The 12,381-nt window shown below is 38.6% G+C and overlaps 1 long non-coding RNA gene across 1 annotated transcript in view; it reads left to right on the top strand.

The window, feature by feature from the left end:
- Positions 1 to 5,864: 5,864 nt before the first annotated feature.
- The window catches only part of LOC144340760 (uncharacterized), a 32,986-nt gene continuing 26,469 nt past the window's right edge, over positions 5,865 to 12,381 (top strand). The window contains exon 1 of the long non-coding RNA XR_013417078.1: positions 5,865 to 6,298. This is a non-coding gene — a long non-coding RNA (uncharacterized LOC144340760). The remainder of the gene's footprint in view (positions 6,299 to 12,381) is intronic.

Genomic DNA, 12,381 nt, shown 5'->3' with positions numbered 1-12,381 from the left:
AGCATCAGTTTTAATTTCTGATTTGATGTGCACATTTTCTCCTGTTTCTCAGTTAGTCTAGCTAACACTTTGTTAATTCTGTTTACCTTTTCAAAAAACCAACTTTTTGTTTTATATTTTGTGTTTTTTTGTCCCAATTTTATTTCTTCCCTGATCTTTACTACTTCTTTTCTCTTCTTTTTTCTTACCCCCGACATGGAGTCTCACTCTGTCACCCAGGCTGGAGTGCAGTGCCATGATCTCAGCTCATTGCAACCTCCACCTCTTGGGTTCAAACAATTCTCCTGCCTCAGCCTCCCAAGCAGCTGGGACTACAGCTACACACCACCACCCAGCTAATTTTTGTATTTTTAGTAGAGACAGGGTTTCACCATGTTGGCCAGGATGGTCTCAAACTCCTGACTTTAGGTGATCCAGCCACCTCGGATTCCCAAAGTGCTGGGATTATAGGCGTAAGCCACTGTCCCCAGCCACTATTTCTTTTCTCCTACTAATTTTGTGTTTGGTTTGCTCTTGCCTTTCTAGTTCATTGAGTGCATTGTTAGGTTGTTTATTTGAAATTTTTCTACTTTTTTGAGGTAGGCATTTATTTATTTATTGGAGTTTCACTCTTGTTGCCCAGGCTGGAGTGCAATGGCGTAATCTTGCTTCACCACAACCTCTGCCTCTCGAGGTAGGCATTTATTACTATAAACTTCCCTGTTAATGCTGCTTTGGCTGGGCCCCATAGGTTTTAGTATGTTGTGTTTTGATTTTCATTTGTTTAAAGAAATTTTTAAATTTTCATCTTAACTTTTTCATTGACCCATTGTTCATTCAGGAGCCTATTGTTTAATTTCCGCATGTTTGTGTAGTTTTCAAGTTTCCTTTTGTTATAGATTTCTAGTCTTATTCCTTTTGGTCAGAAAAAATACTTGATATGATTTGAATTAAAAAAAATTGTTGAGACTTCTTTTGTGACTGAAGGTATGGTCAATTCTGGAGAACGTTACATATGCTAATGAAAAGAATGTGCATTCGGCAGAAGTTGGGCAAAATGTTCTATAAATGTCAGCTAGGCCTATTTGGTTTAGTATGTAGTTTAAATTCAATATTTCTTTATTGATTTTCTGTCTAGATCATCTGTCCAATGCTGGGAGTTAGATGTTGAAGTTTCCTCTTTATTGTATTACAGTCTATCCCTCCCTTTAGATCTAATAATATTTGCTTTATATTTTTGAAAGCTCCAGTGTTGGATGCATAAATACTTAGAATCGTTAAGTCCTCTTGCTTAATTGACTCCTTTGTCATTATATAGTGCCTTTCTTTGTCCTTTTTTTTTTTTTTGCAGTCTTTGATTTGTAATCTATTTTATTTACTATAAGGATAGCTATTCCTGCTCTTTTTTGGTTTCCATTTATGTGAGATATATTTTCCCACCCTTTCACTTTCAGTGTATGCTTGTGTTTATAGGTGATGTGGGTTTCTTGCAGGCAGCATATATTTGGGTCTTGTTTCTTTATTCATTCAGTCACTATATGCCTTCTAATTTGAGGCTTGAGTCTATTTATATCCAGAATTCTTACTGATAAGTAAGCTTACTACTGCCATTTTGTTGCTATTGTTTTGTAACTCTTCCCTTCCTTTCTTTCTGTCTTACCATCTTCCTTTGTGGTTAAGTGAATTTCTCTGGTTGTATACTTTAATTTGTTTTTTTATTTTTAGTGAATCAGTTACACGTTTTTGCTTTGTAGTTACCAGGAGACTTACAAAGAAACATTTTATAGATATAACAAATTATTTTGAAGAGATAACAACTTATTTTAGATCACAAGGGGAAGAAATAACAAATTTAAAAAATATTCTATACTTTAACTCCATCTTCTCCACATTTAATTGTATACTCTCCTATTTACATATTTTTGTATTGCCTATCTTTTAGTGGGTTGATGTAGGTATTAGTGTTTTTAATAGATTTCTTACTAAAGTTATGAGTAGATTGCACAAACAATTATAGTATTAGAGTATCCTGGGTTTGTTATGTGCTTAATTTTACCAGTGGATTTTATACATTTACATGTTTTGTTATTGTTTTTGTTTTGTTTTTGCATGTTAGTATTTTTTTCTTTCAGTTTGAAGAGCTCTCTTTAGCATTTTTTGTCAGATGGGTCTGGTGACAAATCCTCACAGCTTTTGTTGTTTGGGAAAGACTTCTCTCCTTCATATTAGAAGGATAGTTCTGCTGGATATAGTATTCTTGGATGACAGTCTTTTTTTTTCTTTTAGAAGTTTGAAAATGTCATTCTACTCCCTCCTGGCCTGTAGGATTTCCTTTGAAAGATCTGTTGGCTGATCAATTGGAGCTCCTTTATATGTTATTTGCTTCATTTCTCTTGTTGCTTTTTAAGAGTCTCTACTTATCTTTTATTCTTGAACATTTGATTACTTTATTCTAGGGTTAGTCTCATTTGAGTTGAATCTGTTTGGTGTTTTCTGACCTTTCTGTACCTGGATATTTATTTTTTCCTCAAGTGTTAAAAGTTTTCTGTTATTATGCCTTTGAATAAACCTATCCCTTGTTCTTATTCAATTCTCTTTTGATCACCAATAATTCTTAGATTTGGTTTTTTTAAGGTAATTTTTTATATCTTGTAGATGATCTTCGTTTCTTTTCATTTTTTTTTTGTTTTCTCTGTATTTTCAAATAGCCTATCTTCAACCTCACTGATTCTTTCCTCTGCTTGATCCATTCTGCTATTGAGAACCTCTGTTGCATTTTTTAGTTCAGCAAATGTATTTCTCAGTTCCATGATTTCTGTTTGATTCTTTAATTTTTTCAATCTTTTTGTTAGATTTCTCTGATAAATTTCTCAATTGCTTTTCTATGTTATATTAGACATTTCTGAGTATTCTTAAAACTGCTATTTTCATTTTTTGGTCTGAGAGCATACATATTGCAGTTTCATTAGGGTCAGTTACTGGTTTATTGTTTTGTTCATTTGGGGAGGTCATGGTTCCCCATTTGCTGTTGTTTTTTATAGATGTACATTTACATCTTTGCATTGAAAGATTGTTTATTTCAGTCTTTTCTGCATGGGTTATTTTGAGTTTTATTGGATAAGTTTTCCTAGAAATTCTTTGTAATTTAATTGTAGATTGTCTTTTTTCCCTGCAATTATGTTGTTGCCTCTTTTTTGGCACTAGATGGTGCCTTAAGCCCAGGGTTGCCTCAGTTGTAGTAAACAACCAGAGTGCTGCCCATTCCAAATGGGAGAAATCTCAAAGGGGACATCCTGGTAGTGTGGGAAGGTTGGCTAGGAGTTTATGCCCAAGGAACTTGGGGAACAAACCTTCCACAGTGTGGTGCTGCTGCACAGCCACTCTAATTTGGCATCTCCTTCGGCCTAGTTACATAGCAGAGCTTCCAGGCCTCGGAATGGTAATACCCGCACCTTTGTCACTGGCTGTAATCAGGGTTATTTCTCCTTTCAGGCACTCCTGATGCTTCCCCATGGGTTAAGACAGAGACTGTTGTCCTAGGGAGCCCAAGTTGATAAAGAAGCTGGTTGTCCACCTCGGTCTCACTTTTTCCATTGTAGAAACTGTGAGTCAGGGAAAAATTTTTCTCATGCTTGGTGCTGTGCCAGGCAGACTTGGAGGGAGGGGTGTCATGGATATGGAAGTCCTTTTACTATCTGCTCCAAGTGATTTCACTGCTCTGTTGCCCTGGGAACTGTCTCATTCTGATATTTGAGTTCTGGGATATTGCTGGTGATTATCTCAGTACTGTGTATTTGTTTTTGTTTTTTGAGGAGAGAGTGAAACCAGCTTGCTTTTCCTCTGTCATTTTGAAATCAAAAGTTCTGTTATACTGTCTTAATTACTTTAGTAGTGCTATTAATCCAACTTTATTCTTTTTTTAAAAAAATTATTTTACCTATCCTAATTCATTTTCCTTTTCACCTGAAATTTAGAATCATCTTGTGTACATATATGGCTGAACTTTTTATTGGAATTGCAGTAAATTTATAGATGTATTTGGGGAAAATTTTCATCCTTATTAGGTTGAGTTTTCCAATCAATGAACATTGTGTATCTCTGCTTTTATCTAGATCTTTGATTTCTGTCATCTGTGTTTCATAGTTTTCAGCATATAGATCCTGTGAACAATCATAAGGGCTGTTTTTTAACATTCAGTTTCAAATTATAATTGCTAGTGTATAGAAATGATTGATTTTTGTGAACAATTACTTTTAAATAAAAATATCTTAAGTGACTTTTCTTTATAGACTTTCTGAAGGATTCTACTTTATGTTCATGGAAATTACACTCTTTCCACCCTGAGATTTTATGGGTTGGTGAAGCATATAATTAAATTGTGTAATCATTATAATATACACAGGTGGCAGAAACAGGTTGGGAACAAACCCAATCAACTCTTGGTAAGCATATACATCAAACAGGAGGAGCAAAAGTATATCAGTGTGTCACAGTAGACTACTGGACTATAGGGATTCAGCATGGTCATGAACAAATAGAGTAAATAGAAGGTCATTCAATTAATCTGGGGAGTCAGCTAAGCGAAGGTCATTTAAGAGAGCTTCTGCTGAAAGATCTACATGAAAGAGACAAGAAGGCAATAGAAAGGCCCAGTTCCTATGATTGCATTTAAACATAAAACTAATGCTATATCCTGAGAACGTAAGAAACATATTTTATACTCATCACAATATACCTACTGAAGGAGCACTGATAAAGAAGGAAAAATGGCTATTATAATCATGTTTTTGAAAAATATTTAATAATGGTAGGAAAGATCTTAATTATAATACTAAGTGAAAAAAAATCTTAGGGAACAAAAATGTTATATACAATATAATATTACTGCAATTATACAAAAAAGTATTTTTATAAGAAAGATGAAAAACACATCAAAATGTTTATAATAATTATGTATGGCTGTTGGAATATGGTTGGCATTTATTTACTTGTTTTTGCTGTTTTTACATTTTTACAGCTTTTACAATGGCTACGGGTTATTTTTACAATCAGAAAAAGTGTTATTTTTAAAAGAAGAGGAATTCTTCTTTCTATATATTTGCCTCATTGAGATATCTGACAACAATATCCTCATTGTTCTCTTGAGTTGTAATGAAAAACCATTTCAGGATTTTGGCATTTCCCACAAATTTCCTATGCCTTTTAAGTAACCAAGCAAGCTGCAGTAGTTTCTGCCATTTGATAAATTTACATTAATGATTATGACAACAATAATTGTACAGGCTTTGCAAAGCTATCTATTTAATAAAATCGTTACTGTAAAGACTTTAAGGAACTATAAGCAGGGGTCAGGGCCAACTTCATGTTTGTCCCCTTCATAGTCATCCAAGTCTTTAATTTAGCTAAGGTCACAAGCCCCATGTGGAGCGTCAAACCAGAAAACATTAAACACAGTTATTTCACTCTTTCTCCTCATTTCCTTGCATAGGCTAACCTTAGAGTTTGTTGGCAGGTGCTAGAGTTATACATAAAGTTCCAGATCACTAGCTGGGGGATTTAAAAAGAAGGTGCAGAACATCACACAGAATCTAAGGCTATTCTCTCTGCCAGTTAGTGGTTCTTTTCTGTGTCGGTTTTCTTAGATGAGTGGTTCTTAACCTTTCCTGGATCATGATATTCTCAGTCATTTTATGTAGACACTCAAATTTCCCTAAATTCTTACATCAACAAATCCATTCCCTCCCCCAAATCTATTACCAATGCACAGGATTTATTACAGGCAAGTGTTTCACGTCAGTCCCCCATGGGTGGCCTTAGCTCAGGCTTCATCTTCTCTCACCTTCTGTGCCACTAGCCTCCAAAGTGGGCTTCCTAACTCTAGTCTCCTGAGTGGCATCCATCTTCCATACCAACGCACTGCAGCCATTTTCCTGAAAGCAAACCTGGTCATGCCCTCCCTCACTTGAAGCTATTCTTGATGAAGCTCCTTCCTTTATTTTCTGTGGCTAAGGGGAATGCGGTGGTATTCTACCAACTTATAACATCACAGCCAGGCTGAGGAGGTCAAAGGATAGAGGACAATTTCACATGCTAAGTGAGCATGCCTTTCTTTTTATTCTCCCCTGTAGGGCAATAATAGTTGGCTTGAGCTGTGTTTCAAATAGGAGAATAATTTGCAGGGAGTCATTATGTGTCTCTCCAAGGATCACTCTTCCTGAGACAGATCCATCAATCTACTCAGGGATCAGGCTCAGAAAAGTGAGCCACAGTGATGTGGGCCACATCTGTGAATGCACCAGGGAGCCCCAGGAGCCAGGTGGTAAGAAATGTCATAAAGGGGGTTGGAGGATAAGCTCCGGGAGGAGAAAAGTGGAGAAATGCTCATGTTTTAACAACGGTTCTCAAACTTGGCTGCATATCAGAATCACCTGGGGAACTCTGAGAAATCCCCATACCCAGGCCCACCCAACCCTATCAAATCAAAGTCTCTGAGGTGGGACCAGGTACCTGAATTCTTTAAAATCTCCAAGGTGATGGCACTGTGTGGAAGGTTTGAGAGTCAGTGTCTTAGACGATTTGGGTTTGCCGGAAGGTTTCCGGATGGAGCCTGGGTGCTGACCCTTTTACCCTAACTGGTTAGAGTGGCAGATGAAGCTCCACCTATCTAGTGCTAGATCTTTTGGAGATTTATTTTAAAAAGCCACTCATTATTCCTCTCCCCATTTGGCAAAAGCATTTTCATTCATTTCCTCTTTGACACCCATTACATTTTAAAAAATTATTTAGTCCTATACTGGACAGTCTGTAGCAAGTCCAGCCTGCTCTGCCACTAGTCAGTTGGATGCCAGGACTCAGTTCTTTTCCAGGGAAGCAGGAAAAGTTAGAATAGGCCATCTTTAAGTTCCCTTCATCTCTTTAGTTTTAGAATTTAGTCCTCTACAACTCTGTCTCCATTTTTCTGAGACTGTTCTGAGCCGCCTCTGCCCACATCTTTCTGGCTGATCTCCAGCCACAGCTGCTTGCCTCGTGGCCACTACTTCCTGCTGGATGTCCACAGGCTGGGGTGGTGGGCAGGGAGGGAGAGTGATGATGGAAAACCAGGATGACCAACAGCTCGAAATCCCCTGAGGGTGGCATTCCTTTTTGAGGAACCGACCACTCCTCTACACAGCAGCTGAGATGCAGGAGTTCCTGTTTCAGCTCCCCCACCCTGCTGGAGGCCGTAAGGCAGGGAGTGGTCAGCTTTTACTGGAGAACATGAAATAGCAGGAAACGTCACCTACAAGGGCACATTAATCACATTAGCTTGGAAAGCTATCATCTGGGATTCAAAGTCCCTCGTGTGAGCACAGCACTTCTAGGCAGCCCGTTTCCACAGCCCTGCTGCCCACGCCTTTTGTTTTAGAAGACCGGTCTCTGCAGCTCACTGCTGCTGGAAGGACGACGCGCGTGATCACATGTTGTGTACACATGCATTCGCATGCATAGTAAAACCAGGTGAGCTTAAGTCATTTTGGCCAGACTGAAGTCAAGCTTCTGAAAATATAAAACGGTTGTATTTCTGGGCCAATGCTGACCTGACCCTGGAGGTGGCATGTTGATGACGCCAGGAAGTTATTCTATTTTCTGGTGGGGGAATACTTGTCTTGTTCTTTTTTCTTTTCCTACAGAAAATGCAGCCATTACGCACATTCAAAAAATTACATTTGGGCTTTGTGGCATAATAAGAAATATATAGGTATTGGTCCCTGCTCCTGATTCCTGACACAGAGCCACTAAAACCCTTGTAATTTCCTGAGTGATAGGGGTGCTAGGAGAATATTTTGTCCTAATATTTGGTCTCTGACCCAGTTCCCAGCACAGAGCTCTTAAATCCCTTGGACTTTCCTGGGTGGCAGGAGCACATTTCATTCTAACAAGGTGACTCTTGGTGGACTCCTATGTGGAGTCTGTCACCAGAAAGAACAAGCCATGATGAGAAGCTTGGAACATTCAGCCTCACTCTCCATCCTCTGGGTAGAGGAGTGGGGCTGGAGATTTAGTCAAAAATTGATCATGCCTATGTCATGAAAGATCTACATCATAGATTTTTCTATGTCTATAAAAATCCCTAAAGTAGAGGGTTGAGAGCTTCCAGATTGATGAATGCATCTATGTGCTGGGGGTGGTGCATCTCAACTCCACGGAGACAGAAGTGCCTGTGCTTGGGACCCTTTCAGACCTTGCCCTCTGCATCTCTTTATCTGGCTGTGTATGTGTATCCTTTGTAATATTCTTTATAATAAACTGGTAGGTGAATATAAGTGAGTATTTCCCTGACTTCTGCAAACTGTTCTAGTAAATGGTCAAAACTGAGGCGGAGGTTATGGGAACCTCCTATTTGTAACCAAGTCAGACAGGAGTTGTGGGTAACCTAGAGACCATCGCTTGTGATTGGCATCTGAAGTGGGGTGAGGAGTCAGGAGGAACTGAACACTTAACCTGTGGGACAAAATGCCCATGTGCTAATCCCAGGTAGATGGTGTCAGAATTGAATCGAATTATTGAACACCCAGTTGGTGTCTGAAGAGAATTGGGGAACTAGTTGGTGTGGGAAAACCCCACACACATTTGGTTACAGAAGCGTTCTGTGTTAAGTGTGAGTATAAGGAAGGAAACAGGAGTTTTTCTTACAGACTTACATTTAAGGAATTATCTTTCTTGAAAATGATATTGAAGTCAGCACTGTCTGGGAAAGTCTGGAACATAAAGTGCTTCTGAGTGAGGATCTTGTGTACCATTAAAATGAGGCACTCTTTAGGGAGGGAACAACCTACTTTTAGATGAGGGTCTTAGGGGAGACTTTATTTTGGAGCCATTTGTGGGCACTTGAGCTTGACTTTCAGATCTCTGGTTGGGCAGGAACAGCTCCTTGCTAGGGGCTACTGAATGAACCTCAAGGATAAGTGAAGTTGAGAGATCTTAGGCCACATCAAAGAAGCGGGAAGGACACGGAGCCTTCTTCCCTTCTGGGAGACAAGGGCACCGGAGGCCTTCCTTGCTTTGATAACAATGCATATCTATTTTGTGAGGATTAAAAGGGCATTTTGTCCATGGGGGATGCTAAAAATATACTTGTAGGAAGAAAGGAAAAGGGGGAAAGGGAAGATGTGATAAAAGGAAAAAGAGAAAAAGGGATCATTCAAAGTACTTGAAATAAAAATTTTGGTTAGCTCAAAAAAGAAGTAAAAAGCAGTATCTAGAGAGCAATAGCACGAAAGAGAAAACAAGCAAGTATTCCTGGATGTTTCTTTCTCACCGTATCACCTTGAGCACGTTATTTAACCACTCTGAGTCCCAGTTTCCTCATCTGTAAAATGAGTCTCTCTTTACAGGAATTTTGTGAGGATCAACAAACAAAAAAGCTCTGCTGATTCGTGATGATGCTAATGCCAAACACCATGCACACTCACCACAGCCTAAAACCTTTTCTAAGAGCTTCACATGTATGATCTCATCTAGTCTTCAAAACAGAACTGTGAAGGAATTTCCTTCCTCATTTGAAAGAGAAGACTGAGGCACAGCCCCTCAGCTAAACCAACAGGTGGCATGCTTGGATTTGAACCTTGCTAGTTGCTCTTGCTCCTCAGTCTGTGCTAAGTCCCTCCCTTCCTCACCATCCTATGTTGCAGTAGCTCCTCTTCCTTTTCTTCTTCTTCTTCTTCTTTTTTTTTTTTTTTTTTTTTTTTTTTTTTGCTTTTTGAGACCGAGTCTTGCTCTGTCACCTAGGCTGGAGTGCAGTGGTGCCATGTAGACTCGCTGCAACTCCACCTCCAGGGTTCAATTGATTCTCCCGCCTCAGTCTCCTGAGTAGCTGGGATTACAGGTGCAGGCCACCATGCCCGGCTAATTTTTGTATTTTTAGTAGAGATGGTGTTTCACCATGTTGGCCAGGCTGGTCTTGAACTCCTGACCTCAAGTGATCCACCTGCCTCAGCCTCCCAAAGTAGCTCCTCTTTTGACTATTTCACAGGTGAGATGCTAATTCTGACAATTCGAAATAACTTTGGTTGGCTAAATTGGGCTCTATGCAGTTGGGAAGTATCACTGGATTTGACTTATCTAGGCTCAGTTCATTGTTAGCAAACATAATTGAGACACACTGAGATCTTGTGATCCAAGCCTGAGAACTACAAACATTAAATCCACAAATGTATTTCAAAGTTCAAATTTTACATCAGTAAAACAAGGAAATGTAAGTGTCATAACATAATGGCAGCTTTCCAAGAATGAGTACTTTTATTGGTGGGGAAAATTGGCCTTTTGGGTCACCTTACTTTAGCTCTTCAAGGAAGTACAACTATATAAAGTTGACCTTATGTTATGATATTGAACAGCTGGGCTATGGAATATTTTAAACCAATGTTTAAAAATAATCCCATACAGTGGGAATTGATGCAATCCTAAGGGGAAAGAGAGCTTTGGAGGAGTGTCTGGCTTCCTCTTGGCTTGAAACAGACAGGCAGATCTTGTCTACTCTTGTTGGTTTTCTAGCATTAGGACATTATGCAAATGGATCAGGGCCATGTATCCTGAGAGAGAAAATGGTTCCCTGGAAATGTTTTGGCAATCACAGATTCTTCCAGGTGCCTGCCTGAGAATCATTTTCTTACTTTGAGAATTTTCTTCCAAGTGGGCACAGATGACAGAAGTCTGGACTTGTTTGGAAATATGATCCCATCAGTTCTCAGACATTTTTAGAATATCTACCCAACCCCAGTCTTTTAGCACCCCTATAATAATAATATTGATTTCATACTTCTAAGTTTGGGGATGTTAAAACAGGAATGACTTGAAACCCTTATTGTGGAATTTACTGCTTATTCCTGGTATCTCCTAACTTGGGTTAACATGGATTCTGATGAGAATAATTAAAAGTGAATAGTTTAACCATGTTTAGAAGAGTATTCATTCATTAGACATGCTGCTAAATGTGTCTAATCTCACAGAGATTAATTACTCTTTCTTAGTATTTCTCTTTCTCACACACACATTCACTTACAAGTTCAGGCTGTCATTTTTTTTTTTTTTTTTGCCATTTTCTTACTGTTGCTTTGCAATCATAATAAAATAGTTTACTAGGTAGCATTTCTCTGGAATCAGTGTTGAGCTGAGAACTGACTTGAACATGAATCATGATAATGTATCTTACTGTTTACATAGCAATGAAGATTATCAAGATGAATGGAGAGGAGCCAACCACCCTCTTTATTCATCACAAAGTCATTCAGCCCTGTTATTTCTCACGCTGAGAGATTTATTGGTAATTTTGCTGCAGATAAGTTGTCTTGAAGGGAGCAAAAACTTTCAGGAATTGAGGTGCTTCTGAATCAGAGAAAACTATGATACGTCATTAACTCTGATACTGAATTATATAGAAGAAATGCAAAAGGCTCATAAGCACTTAGAAAAATAGTAATCAGTGTGTGTTGATTATCTCAGCCACAGCATACCTTCTTTTTCCACCACACATTTCCAGGGTGATTTGCACTGTATTTTCATATTTAACATTGGGGAAAAGTGTGTTGTGGGTGGTGTGGACATGTATTAGCATATTTTAAGATGGTTTATTTGGGCTTTTTTTTTTTAACCTAATAAATCCAGGTCATGTGCACACAACACCACTCATGTTTGCTGTTTTTGAAGTAAATTTCATTTTAATTCTTCCAATCAGTCAAAACATTTGAAAAAAAATAACATGAAAGTTTTGAGCTCAGGAGAGGTTTTGGTTATCTTTTTTTTTTTTTTACATGGATCTTAGGTCATTGAGTAGATCATAGGAAGACATTTGCTAGTGAAGATGAGACGTCAACTGTCCGATATAGTCATCAATCAAATGTCCAGCTCAGAATCAAGACACAGACCCTTCCATCTCCCTACCTGTTTCCCCAGCAGACCTGCAGCACCCCAGATGGTGTTCTTGGACTATTTTATAAATGTTTAATTCATAGAAGTCCACTAATGATCTATTGTTTGATACTAGTGGCCAACCTTAGAATTTGGTGTGTAATTTCTGCAGGCCACAATGAATGATTTCTGACAAGAGGTTGTTGTGTTGAAGGAGAAAGAGCAAAGGAAATCTTTCAGAACAATTAGTTGGTTAAGTTACTTGACTCCCAGTTTGAGATTGAGAAATAATTTTTTAAGTTTTTTCTCTGTCCCATTCCCTCTTCGTGACCTAAAAAACCCCGAATAGCCAGAGAATAAAGGCAAAGAGCAAGAGGACTCCTTGAAAGTGCCTCCCCAGAGCAATTTATCAATTGCTAAATTGGTAGGAGGCATGTGTGCTTTGCACAATCCACTCAACCTGACATTGAGAAACAGGGACCAGATGTTGAGCCAGGGTTTGGGCTCAAGTGCTTA

The sequence above is a fragment of the Macaca mulatta genome, chromosome 4, assembly GCF_049350105.2.
Source record: "Macaca mulatta isolate MMU2019108-1 chromosome 4, T2T-MMU8v2.0, whole genome shotgun sequence".
Classification (NCBI taxonomy): domain Eukaryota; kingdom Metazoa; phylum Chordata; class Mammalia; order Primates; family Cercopithecidae; genus Macaca; species Macaca mulatta.
Note: the sequence above shows the minus strand (reverse complement) of the source record. Positions and strands in the feature narration are given on the sequence as shown.